The following is a 21,688-nucleotide window of genomic DNA, read 5'->3' on the forward strand; positions in this document are numbered from 1 at the left end:
TTTCTCCTTCACTGATGTGTGCTAATGAGGCTGCAGTGATGGGCACTGATAGGCGGCACTGATGAGGAGGCACTGATGGGCATTGACAGGCATCACCTTTGGGCATTGACAGGCATTACTGATGGGCACTAAATGGCAGCACTCATATACGGCACTGATGGACACTGATAAGCAGCACTGACTGGAACTGTTAGGCGGCACTGACGAGCACTGATAGGAGGCACTAACTGGCACTGATAGGCGACACTGACTGGCATTGATAGGCAGCACTTACTAGCACTGATAGTCAGCACTGAAAGGCAGCTCTGATGGGCACTGACATGTGGCACTGATAGGCGGCACTGATGGGCATTGACAGGCATCACTTTTGGGCATTGACAGGCATCACTGATGGGCACTGAATGGCAGCACTCATATATGGCACTGATGGACACTGATAAGCGGCACTGACTGGAACTGTTAGGCGGCACTGACGAGCACTGATAGGCGGCACTAACTGGCACTGATTGGCGGCACTTATCGGCGACACTGACTGGCATTGATAGGCAGCACTGACTGGCACTGATAGGCAGCACTGAAAGGCAGCTCTGATGGGCACTGATATGTGGCATTGATGTGCACTGATGGGCACTGGTATGTGGCATTTATGGACATTTACAGGTTGCATTGATGGGCACTGACAGGTGGCACTGATGGGGTTACACTGATCATTGGCACTGGGCACTGATCAGTGTAGATGTCCCTTCTGAGGAATGCCGATAACCAGCTCTCCTCTCCTCACAAGCTGTCAGCGTGAGGAGAGGACTGCTGATAACCGGCATTTTCTATTTACATGTGATCAGCTGTGATTGGACACAGCTGATCACATGACAGAGCAGATGTCATCGGCTCTTTACAGTGATCGGTGATCCGCTGTGTCCTAGGGATATGTTATCAGCGCTCAGTTAAAAGCTCAGCATCTTTGATCGTATGGGGTGCATAAGTGCAAGTGGAATGGGCAGCTTGCACATCTGGAAAGGCAGATTCAGTGATGAAAAATATATCCAGGTTTTAGAGCAGTATATGCTCCTATCCAAACAATTTCTTTTTCAGAGAAGGCCTTGCATATTTCAACAGGACAACGCTAAACAGCATACTGCATCTATGACAACAGCATGACTTAGTAGTAGAAAAGTCTGAGTGCTTAACTGGCCTGCCTGAAGTCCAGACTTGTCACCAATTGAATATATACAGTATGGCTCATTTTGAAATGTAAAATACCACAAAGAAGACCCAGGAATGTTGAGCAGTTAGAATCCTAATTAGGCAACAAAAGGGAAAACATTTCTCTCCCAAAACTCCAGCAACTGGTCTCCTCATTTCCCAGACATTTACAGAGTGTTGTTAAAAGAAGAGTGGATGCTATACTGTGGTAAACATGGCCCTGTCCCACCTTTTGTAAGGTGTGTTGCTGCCGTCAATTTCGTATTTTTTATATTTCTATGGTGAATAAATGAGTGGTTTATGAGATTTACAAATCACTGCAATCTGTTTTTACGTAGCACAGCATCCCAACTTTTTGGAATTGGGGTTGTATGCACTGTCATTGAAAGGTGGTTTATAAAAAACAAAAAAAAAAGAAATGTTATTTAGGACACATAGATGTTGACACAGCAGTCTTATGCAAATCTACAGAGCACCAGTAATAACAACCAACTTCCTTCTTCTGAATGAGCAGTAACCACAAGGAAACAATGCATTACAAGGTGTTTTTACAAAGCTTGGCCGCCTCAGGCAGACACTTTTTCTTCTTGTACTGCACATTGGCTGCATGTTACTCCCAGTTTTACTGCCATTACAGTAGATAGTCTCACGCGGTAACCTCCCCTTCATCTCAGAGGTTTTCTCCTGTCTCCCGGAATTTCCTGAAATTAAATGTCCACTGCATGTGCATGAAACCACTGACTACACGCATAGCTAAAATATAGGTGTTGATATAAAAGCTCTTCTTTAATTAGCCACTCTAAGATCTTTGGGTGCTACTTGAAAGAACAGAGACAATTACACAAATGTCTGAAAGTGTCCATCAACATATAAACTAGCACCGGTAAAGTAGCAAAGGATAAAGAGGCACAGAGCCAATCGCTGGCTCTAATCTAAACCTAGGTGTGGCTAAAATTACATTAATGGCATTGAGTGACTTTCAGTGTAGACTGAATAAGACGATTATTGACTGGCTGCTAGTGACCACTACAAATCATCCTACAAAAGATAAATGTGAAATAAAAAGGAAAGATAGTAAGATGACAGCTAGAGACCTTGTGTGCTCAGGCTGTGTCACCCATTGCAATTTTTTCCTTTAAAGCGTAACTAAGAATAATGTTTTTTTTCGTTTTTGGATAGTGTATGGGAGGATTATAACCTGTCGTTTTTTGTTTTGCCATCTGTGTTCCACTGGGGAGATTTCTCCTCCCTTCCTGTCCCACAGACAAAACAGGAAGTGAGAAGAAATCTCCCCAAAGTGAGGGAATCTCAAGGTGTCACCAGGGTCGCCAGAACTAGTGTCTCCTTTGGAAGATTTCCCCTCTATTACTGTTTTGGTGTCAACCCAAAATGTAGGATTTCTTTTACATTTGATGATAATGGAACAGGAGAAATAGGGAGGGTGAACCTCCCTAATGGGTGCACAGACAGCAATAAAAAACCTGACAGGGGTTCTATTCCCTCTCTACTCGACCAAAACCAAAAAGAAGTTTTTCCTTTAGTTAGTTACACTTTTAGCACCTAACTTCCCTGCAAAAGCAAACTAATACTAAAGTATTAGTTCAACGTAGCAGTAAACCCTCAGCGTTTTTAGTTTAAAGATGTTGTAAACCCAAACCTAAAAATGTAATATATTGAAGCTTACCAATCCTTAGATGTGGCGGCTGCATTCGTTTTCTTTTTTTATGATTTTTTCCCTGTTTTCACCTGGTGATCTGGCCAATAACACACCTCCTGTATTAGAGTGCCCCCGCATCAGAATGAATAAGCACAGGGGGCACCTTTGGACAGCAGCATTGTCAGTAAACTCTCTGTTAACCCCTAGATGCCAAGCGCTCACAAATATGCGGCCTCTCGTTGTCTGGGCCTTGACGCCGAGCGACCACATATTTGCGTACCATTTGAAAATACATATGTGCTGAGAGCGTGCGCCCTATGCGCTCCCAGCACACATGTCCGTGACTCACGGAAAGGTCCCGATTTCCCCTTACGTTCGGGACCTTTTCCGATCATGTGACTGCCATGACAGCGAATCACGGTGGTTATATAACCCTAAAGCCCCACCTCCTGGCTTCTGAAACTCTTAAAGGGCCGAGAGGCGCCAGCGCAAAAGGGGTTAATATTCTTACTCCAGTGCTTGGAGTTTACATCTTTTAAAGCTGCAGATACCTTTTCTCTCAATGCTGTTTCCCCAAACTTCTAGTCTTCATAGAAAAGAGTTAACAGTGCAGTCTCTGTTAGCTTAGAAAAGGGAGGGGGGAGGATCAGGGGAATGCCCTTCCACCCCGGCTAGGGGCTGTGTGTTTCTATTGATGCACACATTATAGGGAGACACAACTCTGGCTCCTGAATGCAAATATGGCTCCACAGGAGATTTGTAAAAAAAAGGAGAACATAGCCAAGGATTAATACATAAAAAAGTGATTAAATTAGCTGATAAAAGTGCCTAAAAACCTGAAGGTTTAACATCACTTTAAAAGATCAGACCAACAAAATGTGATGTTTTGGTTACAGGTGCATTTGTTAGACTTTCTAGCTTTCCTATAGCACCTGAAAACTCTATCTTGTCTTTTTCATAATTTAATATGCATTACACGTGGCTGCCGCAAGCATCTAGGGATAGGATTATCTGCAGGCATACCAGATGAAAATAAAGGCAAAAAAAGCCAGAACAAATAAAGCTAATGCAACCACCTCGTCCAAGGACTAGTAAGCTGCAATATATAAAATTTTAGTTTTGGGGTTCAAATATGCTAAGTAACTGCTGACTTTGAACCTATGATTTCCAGGTAATTAGCATTTAGCACCCGTGACACAAAGAAGGCATAAGGCAGCAAAGAGACAATATTTCTCTTATAGGTGGAGCTATGAGAAAGGATCATTCTAACAGATAAACTGTAGCCTTTGTATTTCTGTAAAAACACGTGTCAGTGGCAGGGACCAGGCTGTCTGAACACAGAGTGCCCTGTGCTGGTTGACAGTGCTGGGAAGTTCTGGTGTAAGTTGATCCCATCATCTAGAACACAGATCCTTTCAGAAGGGCCCTAAGCTCCCTCCACCCTTCCTCTGTCCCTCCTAACGGAGCATGCAGGTAATGATAGAAGCATGCATCCAATCGATTCTGCAGATGTGGACAACGTGATCACACTGCCCTACCACAATAAACGTACAGGCTGAATCCACTTGCTAGAAATCCAAGGTCTAATACTACATTACAATCCACAAGTCCTGCAGCTAAGAAAACCCATTTCACAAAGAATTTTACACAGCAAGACAGAGGAGCAGTATTTGCTCTACACAAAGAACCTTGTTTCAAAACCAACTTTCATGTTTGTTCCCCAAATAGTAACTGAATGGTCAATAAATGCTCATCTTAGAATGGACAGAACACTTCTTTCAATGTATCCACTGTAGTTTCTTTTCATATGCCATCAGAGTTGAGGCCAATGTTGAAAAGCAATCCCGATCAAAAGGTCAATGATAACACTTGTGTGTAATGGGTTACAGTAAAAGTGGACCTTCACAATAAAAATAAACTCTTCCCCAACCACCCAGTGCATCAAATAACCCCCACCCCACTTTTTTTTATTTTTTCGTTTACCTTCCCTCCCAGTCCTTCATTATTGCCTTGGCAAGAATGACATGTTGCCCTCCCGATGCCTCCTGAGATATAAATGTTGAATTTCCCAGGTGGCATCGGCTTCCATTCATGTAAGGAAGGGAGGGGCAAGTCTGGTGTTAATCATTAAGAGGTGGCTGTCTAAACCTAGAAGAGATAGTAGCCTCTCAGTGACATTGCAGAGGAAAATGGCAGCACAGAAACTGGTTGGTGGCAGCAGAGAAGTGGATAGCAGCAAGACATTGTTGGATCCTCTGGATAAGTAACTGAACTGAGGACAACCCAGCATCTGGTAGGCAGGGATTAAATAGTCATTTTGGAGGAGACGGTGAACTTCCTCTTTAATGATCACTATAATATTTTGCTGCTACAGCTACAAGCCACTGTTACACAAATAAACACCCTCAAACAGGGCAAAAAGCAATATGGAAGCACTGCAACAACTCAGAATTTACCTTTTACTGGCATCAATAATCAGTAATATGATTGGCTGCTATGAATTACAGCACTGCATATTATCCTCTCTCTACTCTGTACAGCTTCTGTGATCTCTATTCACAAAATTCTGCTTAGTGGCCTTTATAGCTGCTTTAACATTGTCAGGCTACATTCTGTTATGTTATATCAGCTTGATCTCAAAACCTGAAAGTGGCACAATGATAATTTCTGGTGTATTTTTACACTTGATGGAGCAGAAGGAAAATAAAGATAAAAATAGCTATTTGAAAGACTGGCTGCAGTGTATGCTTCATTTATGAAAAGTTAACTTCCTGAGTTTACTTACTACAGGCATCCTAAAGCTACACTTCGGTCAAACTGGAAAATTAAGCATGGAAATATACAAAGCAGACAAAGTGGACCTGACCAGACTTTTATTTTTATTCATGGCATTCACTTCTCTAGGAACATCTAACCCATGCCTATAATTCTGCAGGTTAGGATGTCCAAATTCCACCCAAGCTTTCCTGACACATTTTAATTACCCATACCCTTTACTATTGACAAAGATATTATCCTTTTTCGCCTCCACAGTAGGCTGCAGGAAGAATTACAGGGAGCCTGCACAGCACTAAATGACTAAAGCTGCCTTTCTCAACCTTTTTTTTACAGGGAGGAATCACTTAAATACCATTCTAGTCTCAGGGAACCCCTGTAATAGTTACTATATCTAAATCTCCTGGGACGTACACATGATGTTCACTGAGAAGAATGCTGTTTACATTTGTGGTCATCTATTTACAGATAGCTAAAAAGATCATTGGTATCCGCACTTGAAGAGGCAGAAATTGCTCATTGATCAAGGAGCCCCTAGCAACATCCAGAGGGACCCTGGTTGAGAAAGGCTGTACTAGGATTAAACTCTAGTAAAAATGGGTTGAATGGATATTCTGACATTGACATTCCTGCAGAGCATTAGAACTTCACCAAATGATTTTACATGCTCAGTAAAGTTGCTCTTGTAAGGGACTTTTGCTGCTACAAATAGTTTTTCTATGTCCCCTTCACAAATAGGCAATGTTTCTCAGGATTTAAAAGCCAACACAAGTGAACGTATTCTTACAGCATTACACAAGCATGTAATTTGTACTTTTTCACTCCTGAAAAAACACAGTCAGGAGGCAAGCAATAGACTGCCAGACTGAAGGCAAGCCTCACCATAGCATGAATATTGGTATTATTCTGTGGTCACAAATGAGGTTATGTAAAGCTTCTAGCATCACTGGCATTACCATAACAGACGTGACCCAGTGGGATATCCAGAGAAAAGGACAGTTGTGTTTCGGTGATGGGAAGCCATGCTGGTTACAGAAATGTGGTTTGGTGCCCTATTGCCAAGTCCACAGTGGCTTTTAATCTCTCTGAATGTTGGAGGTACAGCTATGCGTTAAAGAATGCAGAATTTGTATAGTATGCTTGTAATGTTTTCCACTATTTATAACAGACAGTTATACTGGCCCAGAGCATGAACAAACTGTACAGGCTGCTGAATAAGAATATCCTACTTTTAAAACAGACGTTTGCTTTCCCCTATATAAACTGCAAAGCTAGCATTGTTTCTAATATAAATAGCCTTTATATTTGGCTTAATTTAATTCATTAGAGCTGTGCCTTTGATGTTGAGTTTCTGGTCCCCACATTGAAGATAAAAGCAGGATGTTTGTGGTGGATACCTAGTAGTCTGCTTCTACATCAATAACTGTTCGTAGAAGGGGTGCAAAGAGTGCATACCCTCTGAAAGAGGAAAGCTTTTCCTCAGAAACTACCACTGAGCCTTCCAGCAAGAAATATATAGGACCCGTGTTGTAGGTGAAAATCCATACAGGACTAAAAGAAAAAAGTGTGTTTAGGTAAAACATTTTTTAATTTTGCATACAGTGGGGAAATAAAATCCCTTGCTTTAGGGGTTCTGGAGATTTAGCAGGAAGTGAAAGAAAATTCTTCAAAGTGCGGGGAACTCTTCTAGACGGTTTTCTCCTTTGGAAGAGTTACCCTCACATCTTGTTGTGCTGTTGACTGTAGACATGTTTTGGTTTCCCATCACTTTCTGACTTGGAGACAATGGTCACCAGGACAAATTAGAGGGGTGAGTCTCCCTAGCTGGGACACAGACAGTAATAAATCCTTGTTTACAAAGTCTAATTAGAGTGCCAAACCAAAGGTCTTGGGAGTCCAAAATTTTTTAATACTGGCATTATTAGTTCATAACATATGTATCACATGTCAACATAAAAAAGCACAAGCGCATTGCGAAGGCTCAAGGATCTTCCCTTCCTTCAGGGCTCAGTTATTATAGGTAGTTAGGAAGACTCAAATGTTTTTTGCAAATGTTAGGAAGGTGAAGTCTACCAGATTTGGACCGTGACCGGATTTGGGGATTAATAGTTGTATTATTGATCCTAATGGAGAAGTTGGGAAGGAGGGTATGGGGAATATTTTGAGCTCTGTTTTAGAAAGATTTAGTTTGAAGAAGTGGTGTGGTATCCATATTGATATGTCATTTAGTAAGTTAGCAATGCAAGCAGAGACTGAAGGGGTAAGGTGAGGAGTAGACAGATAGATAATCTATACTATATTTTATATACTAAATTCTACTATACTTCTGCAGGTTTGTGCTAATAATGTATTCTAACACACAGGGAGACAGCTAAAGATATTATATAGGATGCGAAACTAGCAGTTTGTGCTCTTTATTAAGAATTAATTTCAGATTGTAAATGTTTACACATAGTGATCTATTTCTGAAAGCAGCAATCATCCACAGTCACTGTGTGTAGCCTGAAGTAGCCAAAGTACTATCCAATTCCATACATCACATCCCGGTATTCCAGCTGTGCAAACTAAACATTACCGTCTCCCCTGACCTCCCCTGAGGTATAATACCAGGGAGTCCTGTGTTGCCGACCCCATGGCTACAGGTCAGAGTTCACATGTTTGACCAATTTTTCCTATTGATGTATGTTTTATTGCACGATAACAGAGAATTTAACGTAGTTGGGCACAACTACTCATATCTGTTGTGTCATCCCAGCCTACTTTCTACAATCACATCACTGTCTTATGTCCTGTGTTCTTCTTTTATGTTCATCTGTACAAAAATGTCCGACTTCTATAAGTCATCTTCAAACTATTAAAACTAGGTATTAAAAGATATTCTCATGACAGTTTTCCAGGTGATACAGTTCCATTCCCTGCAGTAGTTATAGAAAATAGTGGTAACAGCTTTTTCCCGACACTTTAAAACCTTTAAACTCTTTTGCTGCTACTGATGTAGGGTTTTACACACACTCCTGGCTGCTGCAGCCAGCTGACTGTTAGCTGTCAGACTGAAGTGAACAGGCAGCTTTACAGCTACGCGATCGCTTACACGCACTCCGGTATCACCACGACCCCCTCTCCCTGCCATGTTTCCCAGGCTCCGCACACTCATTTGCAAACCAGGGACCAGCATGGCAGGTGCTGCAGGGTAGAAGAGAGGGAGACCAGCGCTCGTCTCTTCTCTGATCTCCCCTTCCTGTTACTGACCTGGAAGCAACATATAAAATCTCACTTCCGGGTCCCTTTGTTACTTTCTCCAGATGTGTCATTAAAGAGAACCTGTCACTGAAAAAAACAAAATCAACACATAGGGGAGTTTTGTCCCCTATGTGATTAAAAAAAGGTTTACCAAAAAAAAAAAAGTAAAAAAATAAAAGTTATTGTAAAGCTTTATTTTTTTTAACCATTATGTTATACTTACCTGCTCTGTGCAATGGGATTGCACACAGCGGTCCCAAACCTCCTTTTCTCTGGTCGTCCACCAGCACGCTCCACTCCTCCTCTTCTTGATGTGCTCCCAGAGGAAGCCACTTCCTGCATCTATAGCCTCTGCTCACAGAAGTTTATTGACAACAAAAGAGGATGGAGCCACTGCAAACCGACACAGTGCTGGATCGAGATTGGAATCAGGTAAGTATAAGGGGGGGTGAGGGGACAATAAAGACACAGGGCCATTTTTACCCTTTTTTGACAATAAAGTTTCATTTTTTTGTCTTCTTTTTTTTTTAAATAACAAACATGTCTATGCTTACCTGCTCTGTGCAGTGTTTTTGCACAAAGCAGCCCCGATCCTCTTCTTTTCAGGTCCCCGCCGATGCTCCTCTCCCTTGAGCAGTGCCCCCAAGGAAAGCCATTTGCCCTGGAGGCACAGCTGCATGCTCATCCCCAAGCCGCTGTTCTATGCGTCCATAAGACACATAGAGCCGAGGCTTGGCCACCCCACCCCCTCCCTCTCTCCTAATTGGCTCACTGGCTGTTATTGACAGCAGCGGGAACCAATGAAAAATATCCAGCCTTCACAAACAATGTAAAGTTAAGTTCCGTCCAAGAGCTTAAAATCTTTTGCTCAAAAACTTTTGAGCTTCCTCGCTATTCCCACCCCAACATGAATGTACATGCACGCGTCAGGCTATGCATAAAATGTAAATTATTTATGTTACATGTTACATATCTTCGCATGTGCTGGAGTGAAAACAATATTTCTAGGCCCATTATTCATAGACAGACATTTTTGATGGATTCAGAGGTCATAACAACAACATAGCAGTTTTTCACAGGGCAGATAAAACATTTTTTTTGGAAGGGTTAAAGAAATTGAAGAAAGGATGTGCGAAGTGTGTTGAACATAGGGGAGAATATTTAGAACAGCAGGCAAGTTTTTTTTGCCCTAGTTCATTTCCTAATTGGTCGGGCAGAGAACTTTTCAGCCCACCCTCGTATTGAGTTTTTGTGCCCTCAAAATTACTTCACTGTAATTTTTACTGACATTTTCTGTTTCGTAAAACTTAGCTCTTATATATTTGGACATTTGGAACTACCACTATTTTTTTTCTCTAGGGTGTCTGCTTTCAGAAAATATATAATGTTTGATGGATTTATGTAATCTTCAGACCTAAAATAATCTTTTACACCCTGGTCACATCAGGTGCGATTTGCATACCATGCGACTTGCAAGTTATATGCCAAGTCACACCCTATTGTCCGCTATTAGAGCGGTCATATCGGTGCGATTCCAACTTGGTTGGTGCCGCACCGATTTCTAAAGTAGTGCTTGTACTACTTTTGTTGTGATCTGCATAGACATATGTGTCAGATGTCTTGCAAATCGCAACTAAAATCGTCAGGTCACCCAATTTTGAAATTTGTGCAACTTCACTGTAAGTCGCACGATTTCAAAATCGGCTTTGATGTGACCGGGGGGCTTATATAATCTTTTAAATATATGTAAAAAAACATTAGTCTCTACAGTATGGAGAAATATACTACAGCTATCACAAACACGTTAAAGGAGAAGTACAGCCAAAGCTCTTTTGGTTGTACTTCTCCTGTGGATCACAGGAGTACAGTTTGTTCTGCGCTCCTGTGACCTGTTTTCAGCTGACAGAGGGCTGAAGTCACTCAGCTGGTCCAGGCTTAGGAGAGATCCCAACTTTAAAGTAGGGATCCACCCCAGAGTCTGAAGCGGCACCTAGCTCAGCCTCTCAGCGATCTGAGCCAGCCGCTCCCTCCCTCTCCATAGCCCAGTGAGAACAGTATGTGTGGGGGGGTGTAGGAAATGATCGTTCTCACACTTAGAGCCGGCAGGGGACATTTGCAGCATTTGACTGACGCTGCATCCAACTAAGTAAGTATGATTTCAGAAAATAAATAAATAAACTTTTCTTTTAAGTCCAGCCAAATCTCCCTTTGCTATTTTGTAAGTCCCCTAGCAGTGGGTCCTCACGTAGGTGTTTCCCAGTCCCAGGCCCTAAGAACTATCTAAAGCAAACTACAGACCTGCTAAGCGAAGGTTAGGGATAGCAAGGTTCTTCCACCTTGTGAGTCCTTGTTCATGCACCTGGTTGCCCAGCTCCCTGCTTTCTTTCTACACAGGGCACATTCCTATATGATGTTGGTCAAAGGTGTCCCATTCCCATATCTGAACTGTCAGGCCCCATCCACAGCTGGTATTAAAAGGGGCACAGACCCCACCCATTACATCAGGAGGGGAGGGGGAGGGCACTATGCCCTACACTATGCCCTGCACCTGTCAACATTCCCCTTAAGGGACACTATATACTACACCAGGGGTGTCAAACTGCGGCCCTCCAGCTGAAACAGAACTACAAATCCCATGAGGCATTGCAGGACTGACAGTTGAAAACATGACTCCCAAAGGCAGAGGAATGATGGGACTTGTAGTTTCTCAACAGCTGGAGGGCTGCAGTTTGACACCTGTGTCCTACACTGTATCCCGCAGCTGACAACAAGGACATACATTATTTGCATATGAGCATTCCTCCTGGCTTCTGAAACTGAATGTAAGGTATTATTTAATTATATTTAGAGAACTAAATAAGTCCGCTTGTGTGATGCATCTTCAAGATTTATAACTTCTCTGAAACTGACGTACTAATCGCTTCTGCTGCCAATAGATTACAGCCTGTGGAGAGTGTCAAAAGATTCTCCCATACAAAATTTTCTGAATCTATTTCCCCAACACCTAAAATAGTAGGGCAAAGCTCTCTTCAAAAAACAATAAAAGGAAAGAATTTAAGATGAACCTGAACTCTGAAGCACTATGGGGGAGATTTACTAAAGCTGGAACACTCAGAATCTGGTGAAGCTGTGTATGGTAACCAATTAGCTTTTAACTTCAGTTTGTTAAATAAAGCTTTGCCAATAAAACCTGTAAGCTGATTGGTTCCTATGCAGAGCTGGATCAGATTTTGCACTCTTCAGGTTTAGTAAATAATCCCCATTGTGTCACAGATAAAAAGCTGTGTACCTAAAGCTGATATTTAGGTTTTGTTTTTTGTGTGGAAGCTGACAATCTTGGCAATGACACTATATTTACTTGTTTATTTCACACTTTGAAGAACCCTGTAGGGGCAAGTGACGATTCCTGTGGGAAGAGACAGGGAGAGAACCAGGAGCTCCTATGTGGGTTCTCAATGCTCAATTCTACAAGAGAATATAAGAAGCTGATGGATTTTCAGCCTGCTGTTTCCAGATTTAACCACTTGCCCTCCTGAGGATTTACCCCCCTTCCTGACCAGGCCATTGTTTGCATTACAGTGCTGCGTTACTTTAACTGACAATTGCACGGTCATGCAACACTGCACCCAAATGAAATTTACGTCCTTTTTTTTCCATGAATTGAGCTTTCTTTATGTGGTATTTGGTAACCTGTGCTTTTTTTATTTTTTGCACTATAAAAAAAAAAGTCTGACAATTTTGAGAAAAAAACAGTATACTTGACTTTTAGCTATTAAACATGTCCAGTAAAAAAATATAACAAATCAAATTTCCTCATAAATTTAGGCCAAAATGTATTCTGCTACGGCTTTGCTACAAAAAAATCCCAATACGTGTAAATGGATTGGTTTATGTGAAAGTTATAGCATTTACAAATGGTGGTATAGATGCTGGAATTTTGTTTAAATTTTGCTAATAATGGCAGCGACCAGCAACTTATAGCAGGACTAAGGGTTACCTGTGTGCTGTTTTACTTGTGTCTGTGGCCGTGTGCCTCACTGTAACCACACTGCTTTGCATGGCTGTGCTGCACACAGCCATCTAAAGCAGTGTACAGGAGATGACAGGGAGGAGAACTGTATTGTTTACATACAGTTCTCCTCCACGTCGGAGATGCTCGGCAATCACCGGGCGCCAGCAAGTAATCACTGGCCATGACCCGGTGAGTGACAGCCACGGCCGCGAGTGGTGGCGCATCGTGGGCGCCCCCTACCCGGAAATGAAAAATCATGTATATATATATATATATATATATATATATATATATGTGATTTTGCGTACCCATGCCGCCCTGTAGCAGTATATCAGCTATAGGGCGGTCGGGAAGCGGTTAAACAATCTGTACTCTATCAAAAGGCAAAAACAATTTTCTGGTGTATGTATAGCCAAAACACAATTTTTTTACTTTGGATAGAGTAGTGAAAAACCCCTATCAAATACTTTTTTACTGTTTGGGAATTTTTCCTTCCCTTTTTGTCCCAGAGACACAACAGGACCTTAGAGAAAATCTCCCAATACAAGGGCAATTCTCTTCTTAGACAGCTGTCCCTGGAACATTGGAAGATTTAACATTGTCTTTTGCTTTGGGGCAATTCAAAAATTTTTGTTTTCCCCTCAGTTTCCGTTTTGGTAATAAAAGTCATCAAGACAAACAGCTGAACACAATTGGAACACAGATAACAATGAAAACTTGACAATGGGTTTAACCCTTCGTCACTCTATCCAAATCTAAAAAAAAGGTTTTACATAGAGCCATACTTTAGGTTGTGCCAACTCCATATGAGGGACACTGGTTTGCTGCATAGGAATGAACACATTAATGTAAAATGTAAGAGCCAACCAATAGGTTGATGCTGACTAGGAACCAGCAAACATTTTTAGGAAGTGAAAAGTGTTTCCATCAGACAACAGAAATGGGTAGATTTACTAAAACGGGTGCACTCAGAATCTGGTGCAGCTGTGCATGATATCCAATCAGCTTCTAACTTTAGCTTGTTCAATTAAGCTTTAGCAATGCAACCTGGAAGCTGATTGGTTTCTATGCAGAGCTTTTGCACTCTTCAGTTTTAGTAAATAAACCCCAATGTGTCCAGTTTTATTACTGACCCTGTACTAGACAACATCAGTACAATCCAGACCAGGAAAGAACTGGACTTGAGGGCAAGGGAATATATGTCCTCTAAACCAGTAACAATAATGTATTTTGGGCAGGTAGCCCTCAGTGGATATACTACACCATCCATGGATTAATTAGAGTGGAAATCTCTGCTGCGAATTACACGACTACCCTGTTCAATTAGGGAATTGCAGTGTCTAGAAGAAGGAAAATTTTCTCCTTCAATTTCCTCTTTGGCTCTAAGATGTCATGTAACCAAATGTTGAAGCCAGCAAAGTTGATAGATGTAAGATTGTGTGTCACAATAAATCATGTCCTTTAACATCACCTTTCACTATGCCCACCAATCAATGCAGAGCTATGGGTCACAATGCTTGGTACACTCACTTTAGCTCACACAAATATGGTTCTACCATGGTTATGTTTGCCCCAAAGGCCCAGGGTTTCCAGTCCTTCCCTACTCCAGACATTACTATACAGCTGACATTAAAGCGATTCTAAAGGTTCATTTTTAAATTTTTTTTAAAATAACAAACATGTCTATACTTACCTACCGTGTGCAGCGGTTTTGTACAGAGTAGCCTGGATCCTCCTCTTCTCAGGTCTCCCGCAGGCTCTCCTGGCTCCTCCTGTCTGTCGGATGCAAGCTGCTTCCTATGGGGGCACCATCTGCTCCAGGTGGCTCCACGCTCTCTCTCTCCTCATTGGCTGACTGGCTGTGATTGACAGCAGCAGGAGCCAATGACTCCCGCTTGCTGTCTCAGCCAATGAGGAGGCAGAGACCTGGGACAGCCAAAGCTGTCATTCACATCGCTGGATTGCAATAAGGCTCAGGTAAGTAATGAGGGGCTGGGGGAGCTGCTGCACACAGAAGGCTTTTTACCTTCATGCATAGAATGCATGAAGATAAAAAAAACCTTCAGCCTTTGCAACCACTTTAACATTTACAGGGTACTTTGATTCTTTACTGTATATTACATGTGTCCTTCCTTTTCCACAGCCTGCTCCTAGACGTGTACGGGGTGAACGAATAATATGACATCGACCTTAACTCCCTGCCTTCTGTGACTTTCCGTCTGACTGCTGCCTACACCGTGCCCAGGACTTGTCAATGTCTCTTCCCAGCCACATCCACAGAACAAGGTGTGTGTGTTTTTCTTTAAGGGAGGGACACTTTCCAATTAGTAGAGGCTGTCTTTTAAAGAAGACCTTGTTGGATACGCTGCTGACACTAAATGGAACAGCCAGACAGGAGCCGGCTTCAAATCTCTCACTGCAAGCTGTGAAAATTGGCAAAAGGGTCCATTTTCCAAAGCCTGCCTGAAGTGTCTTTATGACATCTGTGGCTGTCTTAACCCCTGCTGAACCAAGTATCCAGCAAACATAGTGTTAAACAGAGTGCCTTGAGGTATGCTCTATACATTTTTCTAGTAGACTCACATCATTAGATTTCCCATTTCAAATGGTTTACATTAAAACTGGCTAGTTTACAAGTCATACACTCTAAAGGAATGACTCGTAAACCAGACACTTTTAATGTAATATGGGAACAATGCACATAGTAGACCATTATGCAGAAGCATTTCACTGCTTTGCAGATATTTAAGGCTGATCATAGATTATTTTTTTTTGCAGCCAGTGGACCGAGCAAATAAACAACAAACAAATTTCTCCACCCACACAAGCAAAGTGGATGGAGAAACCCTCCGTGCTGTGCCATTATATTTTGACAGCAGGACTCTCCCGTCAGATCATCTTCTCTCGAGTGGGAATGGCCATAGATGTATTGAAATTTGGCCAGCCCCTGCTGAACCATCCGAATTTTGATCCAAGTTGACCACCTTAAGAATCCAGCACTTTATGCTAAAACAAAATTAGCTCCTGAGTACAAACAATGGTAATAGATAGATAGATAGATAGATAGATAGATAGATAGATAGATAGATAGACAGACATAGATATACACACACACACATATACAGTATATTTAGGATTTTGAATGTCCATTTATTTACAGATTTCAGGTTATTCAGTTCCAGCAGCAGAAATAAGGCAGATATGACCTCACTTAAGGTGTGTAAGTGCACATTGCTGATATATAGTAAATGCACTCAAACAGTATAATAGCAAAATACATAAAATGATTGTATTTAGGCTACACTGGCTCCCTCTGCAGGAAGTCTTCGAAGTTGCCAAGTAATGTCTAATTTAGAACAGTTACAAATTCTTTTCTTCTGTGGTTTATGTGAATAGACATCACTAGCAGTTCTCTGAAAACAGTATCTTGTTGACTGTCAATGGAATATTGACTCAGTGGAGATCGTTAAAAATAAAGCTTGTTTAACAAGGCAACACAAAATGCAACTATCTGCTATAACTGTTATATTAATATGGCTAATGGCAAGCTTTCATTGAGTAGGGATGCTTGTTACAATATCACCTGACCAAAAAAAGACTACCCAGCATGGAGCAGAAAAATAATGGCTTGTGGATTCTACTGGTTATTGCTCTAACCGTGCGGCAAATGCATCCATAGATATATTATTATTGAACAAAGTTACTGACCAAATGGTGTCCACCTCACTGTATCCAGAACTTCTTTCTCCGTACCAAATCATTTGCATGCTGACCTGTACGGACATTTTCGATGTGCCAAAGTTTCCATTCTGGGTCTGAAATACACAAAGTATATTAAAACTGACCCAAGTAACACACACAATGAAGGCTTAGAGACATTTTGCATTGTTGTACACCACACATTAGTTAGCCTACATTTGTTTGGTAATTCTAGAAATCCTAATTGTGTGAGAGGAAAGGCCGTAGTTACTGTATGTGCCCCTGCTCTAGCCTCAGAGCAGTGGATAACATAGTGATCTGTCATTCCAGACCAGAAAAATGCTAGTTGTTACCTACAAATCAAAATTTCATTTAAATATTAACATGTTAGCTCAATAAAATATTATCAGGCTGGCCACACAAACTCCATTTTCACTTACCAAAAACTATGTTATGCATAGGTCTACCATAAGTTGTTTACTCAGGCCCCTGCACTACAGAGATGTTACATATAAATGAAACTTCACAGTGTATAGACTGAAAACTATGTGGCAAGCTTTAGGCATATCTTGACTTTTCATAAAGTTGAACTTATTTATGCCCTCATTACATACCACAATGCAAAGCCGAGGGCTCTCGATGGGGATTTGTGCTGCACTTGCACTGCGCAAGAGAAACTACCAGAAGATCCTTGTAATAACTTTATTAGCAAGTAAACCTTCATGTTGTGGCTCTCCTAATCTGCTTTTTTTGCACTCAGGGCTTAGCACCCCCCCCCATTTGCCATCACCCTGGTTAGAGTGATTCAGGAACCTATAGAGGTGCCCTCATTGTACAGGATAATGCCAAGTGTTCATCCTTTACTGAGTGACGTCTAATGACATACATTCTAGGAGGAGTACAACTGGGGGGTCAATGGTTAAGAAGGATCTGTGTATTCTGGTAGATCATAAACTTAACAATATAATTCAGTAACAAGCTGTAGTTTCTAAAGCTAGCAAAATACTACCTCGTATTAACCACTTGAAAACCTTTACTTCTACAGCGTGGCCCTCCTGTGCAAAACTACGTATATATACACATGTGATTTTGGAGTTCTGCCACAGGGGGCGCTGTGAAAACTCACGCAGAAGCCGATCGAGTCCCGGTGAACGGATGTTCGCCAGCACCCGCCAATCGTCAGGCTGGACATGTAAACAAGGCAGGGTTCTGGTTCTGGGACGGAGGTGAAGGATCATGTGTTCCTGGAAAGCTGGGAACACAGTCCTTCACTTCCCTAGTAACAGCACCACCTAGTGTACACCGAGCACATAGCTAGGCATGCAGTTAACCCTTTGATCATTCTAGATGTTAACCCCTTTCCAACCAGTGTCATTAGTACAGTGATCAGTGCATATTTTTAGCACTGATCACTGTATTACACCCCGGTCAGATTGGGTGCAAGTTGGTATGCGATTTGCATGCCATTCGACTTGCAAATCATATGCCAAGTCGCACCCTATTTTCCGCTATTAGAGCGGTCATATCGGTGCGGTTCCGACTTGGTCTGAGCCGCACCAATTTCTAAAGTAGTACATGCACTACTTTTGTTGCGATTTGCATAGACATCTGTGTCAGATGTCTTGCAAATCGCAACTGAAATCGGCAGGTCGCACGATTTCAAAATAGTCTTTGATGTGATGGAGGGCTTAGTGTCACTGGTTCCCACAAACTGTCAGTTAATGTCAGTGTTAAAATTTCCACCCCAATATCACAGTCCCACTACAAGTCGCTGATCGCCACCATTACTAGTTAAAAAAAAAAAATGTCCACTATATGTCCCATAGTTTGTAGACGCTATAACGTTTGTGCAAACTAATCAATATACACTTATTGGGATTTTTTTTCTCTAAAAATATGTAGCAGAATACATTTTAGCTTCACTTTATGAAGAAATTTGATTGTTTACATTTTTTATTGGATATGTTTTTATAGTAGAAAATAAAAAATATTGTTTTTTTGTTTTTTCAAAATTGTCGGTCTTTTTTGTTTATAACGCAAAAAGTAAAAACCGTAGAGGTGATCAATTACCACCAAAAGAAAGTTCTATCTGTGGGGAAAAAAAGGACATAAATTCCATTTACAGTGTTGTATGGCCACATAATTGTCAGTTAAAGTAACGCAGCGCTGTATCACAAAAAATGGCAAGGTCAGTAAGGGGGGGTAAATATTCTGGAGGGCAGGTGGTTAAAAGAGGTATAGACTCCAGAGAAAGAGAGACATTGGGGTTGATTTACTAAAAGTGGAGAGTGCAAACTCCAGTGCAGCGCTGCATAGAAACCAAAAAACAACTTCCAGTTTTTTTTTTAAATTTTCAATGATTAATTGAACAAGCTGAAGTTAGAAGATGATCAGCTACCATGCACAGCTGCAACAGATTTTGCACTCTCCATGTTTAGTAAATCAATCCCATCTTCTGAACAAACCATTAGTAAAACCCCATCTGGGAATATGTGGTTCAGTTTTGGGATATCAGAGAACTGGAGAAAGCGCAGAGAAGGGTAACCAAACTGATAAGAGGCATGGAAGAGCTCAGGAAAGATTAGCTGAACTGAATGTATTCTCTCTTGAGCAATTACGGGAAGATATGATCACCATGTATATCCAGTGCATTTGTAAAGTATTCAGACGCCCGTCACATTTTTCAGATCTGTTATGTTGCATCCTGATACTACAGTTGTTTAAATTAATTTTTTTCTCATTAATCTACACTCAGAACCTCATAATGACAAAGTGAAAACAGAATTTTAGAAATGTCTGTGAATTTAATAAAAAGAAAAAACTGAAATATCACATGTACTTAAGTATTCAGACCCTTTACTCAATACTTTGTTGAAGCACCTTTGACAGCAATTACAGCCTCAAAACGTTTTGGGTATGACGTGACAGGCTTTGCACACCTGGATTGGGGGATTTTTTGCCATTCTTCTTTGCAAATCCTCTCAAGCTGAGTCAGGTTGGATGGGGACAGCCATTTGCAGGTCTCTCTAGAGATGTGTAATAGTGATGAAGTCAGGGCTTTGGCTGGGCCACTCTAGGACATTCACAGAATTGTCCCTAAGCCAATCCGGTGTTGTCTTGGCTTTGTGTTTAGGACTGTTGTCATGTTGGACGGTGAACCTTTGGCCCTGAGCGCTGTGGAACAGGTTTTCATTGAGGATATCTCTACACTTCGCTCTATTCAGCTTTCCCTCAACTCTGACAAGTCTCCTAGTCCCTGCTGCTAAAAAAACACCCCCACAGCATGATGCTGCCACCACCATGCTTCAGTGTTGGGATGGTATTGGGCAGTTGATGAGTAGTGTCTGGTTTCCTTCAGACATGATGTTTAGAATTGAGGCCAAACAGTTCAATATTGGTTTCATCAGACCAGAGAATCTTGTTCCTCACAGTGTAAGAGGAACAAGATTCTCTGGCACAGTTGCTATAAAGCCCAGATCCGGGGAGGGCTGCAGTGATGGTTGTGGAATTCTGGAATTATTCTCCTCAGGATCTCACAGGATCTTTGGAACTCAGATTGACCATTGGGTTTTTGGTCACCTCTTTTACTAAGGCACTTCACCCCCAATTGCTCAGTTTGGCCAGGTGATCAGCTCTTGGAAGAGTCCTGGTTGTGCCAAACATCTTCCATTTGGGAATTATAGAGGTCCCCGTGCTCCTGGGAATCTTAAGTGCAGCAGAAATGTTTTTTGTAGCCTTCCCCAGATCTGTGATCTATCTCTGAGCTCTGCAGGCAATTTCTTTGATACAGTACGCATTGGCAGCTGTGAGGCCTTTTTTTAAAGAGAGATGTGTGCCTTTCCAAATCATATCCAGTCAATATAATTTACCACAGGTGGACTTCAATCAAGATGTAGAAACATCTCAGCAACAATCAAGAGAAATGTGAGGCACCTGAGCTAAATTTAAGTGTTGTTGCAAAGGGACTATATACTTATTCCAATGTGACATTTCAGTTTTTCCCTTTTCATACATTTGCAAACGTTTCTAAATGTCTGTTTTTGGTTTATCATTATAGGGTACTGAGTGTAGATTAATGAGAAAAAAATTAATTTAAACCGTAGAATCAGGCTGCAATTTATATTGAAAAAAGTGAAGAGGGTCTGAATACTTTTAAATGCACTGTATAGATAAGAGGATAAGATGACAATGTAGAAATACACAAGGGGGGGGATATGATCACCATGTTTTAATACTTAGGTGGTCCACATAGTGAACGTGGTGTAGTTACTTTCTTCAGGTCATCACAGAGGACAAGGGAGTATTCTTTACGTATGAAGGAAGAAAGATTTAACCTCCACATATGGCAAGGCTTCTTCACAGTAAAAGCTGTGAAAATGTGGAACAGACTCCCCAAGAACTAATTCTGGCCAGCTCAGTAGATTGTTTTAAAAAAGCATTCCGAAATGCACAAATCGTCCATTGGGACAGGAGATCCTGAGAAAGCCTCAGGAGGGAGGGATGTCCCCTCCCACTGCTTGTACAAGCAATCGAGCAGCTCCAATTTCTTGTACAACATAGCTGACTGCCAGCTGTATAAAATGGTACTGGGGTGATGCCTGCAGCTGCAGTTGTCACTCCGGTATAACCACTTGAAGTCCAATGATGTACAGGTACATTGCTAGTCCGCAACTTGATATTAAACCCTGACTCCAGCTATCTTTTTTAGGAAGTTGCAGAACCAGTTTATCTTTTCCTTTATGGGACAAAGGTTTTAAAGCACAACTAAACGCAACAATTTAAAGGGGTTGTAAACCCTTACATATACCCAGTGAAGTGACTGGCCTCAGGTGATACACAGAAATGAAACAAATCATCCTACATAAGTTGTACCTGTTTGTCTGCAGCCTCTCTTTTCTACAGCTGTTCAAAGTGCTGAATTTAAAATGCTTATATGAGAGTTCAGGAAAAAGGGGGTTTGATTGGGTCAGCTTACAAAACAGACAGGCGGACCTGATCAATTCGCTCGTGTGAAAGGGGCCTTAAACAACTTGATTTATTCTTCAAGCTTGACACATATGTCCAGTTTACCACCTGACCGAGGATTACGCTTAAAATTGTTA

The 21,688-nt window shown here is 41.5% G+C and overlaps 1 protein-coding gene across 1 annotated transcript in view; it reads left to right on the forward strand.

The window, feature by feature from the left end:
- Positions 1-21,688, forward strand: part of ZNF469 (zinc finger protein 469) — a 126,509-nt gene that overhangs the window by 64,657 nt on the left and 40,164 nt on the right. The window contains exon 2 of the mRNA XM_089654124.1: positions 15,031-15,173. The gene's annotated coding sequence lies outside the window, so the exon portion shown is untranslated. The remainder of the gene's footprint in view (positions 1-15,030; positions 15,174-21,688) is intronic.

The sequence above is a fragment of the Staurois parvus genome, unplaced genomic scaffold, assembly GCF_062004578.1.
Source record: "Staurois parvus isolate SC_StPar_1 unplaced genomic scaffold, SC_StPar_1.0 ptg000745l, whole genome shotgun sequence".
NCBI lineage: Eukaryota > Metazoa > Chordata > Amphibia > Anura > Ranidae > Staurois > Staurois parvus.